The sequence below is a fragment of the Dendrobium catenatum genome, unplaced genomic scaffold, assembly GCF_001605985.2.
Source record: "Dendrobium catenatum unplaced genomic scaffold, ASM160598v2 original_scaffold_122650, whole genome shotgun sequence".
Classification (NCBI taxonomy): domain Eukaryota; kingdom Viridiplantae; phylum Streptophyta; class Magnoliopsida; order Asparagales; family Orchidaceae; genus Dendrobium; species Dendrobium catenatum.
Window position 1 is genome coordinate 1 of NW_021441085.1, and position 1048 is coordinate 1048.

At 34.3% G+C, this 1048-nt stretch overlaps 1 long non-coding RNA gene across 1 annotated transcript; it reads left to right on the forward strand.

Moving 5' to 3' along the window:
• Positions 1 to 14: 14 nt before the first annotated feature.
• LOC114578700 lies at positions 15 to 456 on the forward strand. Its single transcript, XR_003699672.1, has 3 exons — positions 15 to 144; positions 232 to 297; positions 375 to 456. It is a non-coding gene; the product is annotated as an uncharacterized LOC114578700 (long non-coding RNA).
• The last annotated feature ends 592 nt before the right edge of the window (positions 457 to 1048 follow it).

Below are 1048 nucleotides of genomic sequence, written 5' to 3' on the forward strand. Positions count from 1 at the left end.
TGGAGCCTTTTTTATTCTTGTCATTTTATTGTTTGACCGGCACTTGCTGCTTCAGTAGTACTCAATTTCACTGAGAACTGCACTCCTGATACTTTATCACCTTACTTGGATGGAATTGTTAGCAAATTGCTTGTGTTGCTTCAGGTACCATAAAGTTTCATTTCTTTCATTTCATTTTTTATTATTGCTATTTAGGGAAGATGACCAAGTTTTTTTGGTTGTTACATTTAGAATGGGAAGCAGATGGTGCAAGAAGGGGCATTGACAGCTTTAGCGCCAGTTGCTGATTCATCTCAGGTAAAAAAATCATTAGGGAGATTTTTTTTTGTGGGGGGTATTATCTTGGACTTCCTTTGATGTTGCATATTTAGTAGGAGCACTTCCAAAAATATTATGATGCTGTCATGCCATATCTTAAAGCTATTTTGATGAATGCCACTGACAAGGCAAATAGAACTTAATATAACCCTTTCTATTAAGAAAGATGTCATCTAATAGAATAAAAATAAAATTATGAAAATATTCACTATTATCTTGCAATCTTTAGATCTTTTTCATGAATCACCATTCTAATGTTTTGTTGGAGAATAATTTCTAAAATAATTGCTTGAAGCAGGTTAAGATTATAAGTATATTGATGAATTGTATTTGGTCTTTTGAGCAAATTAAGTTTTACATCTCAAAATGGCAAGTTAATGGTGACACTCTCAATAGAGAGATGACTCATGCTCAGGATGGAACCTATTATTCAGCTTTTTTCTATGCATCGTAGCGCCCATTCTCACAAAAGTGTAGATCCATATTTGATACACTCGTCTCCATATTTCGACAAATAAGGCATTCTGCAATGCCCAGGTATAATTACGACCAGTCATGTATGTTTGATTTCCAATGAATGATTAGTTTTCTGATCAAAAGACAACTTTACAGTGTTTCATATTTTGTCTTTTTTACAGTGTTTTCTCGAGATATGGGATCCACGGGTTTCCTGCCTTTGTATTGACCAGCAGAACAACAAGCGTAAGGTATCATGGATTGAAAGATCTTG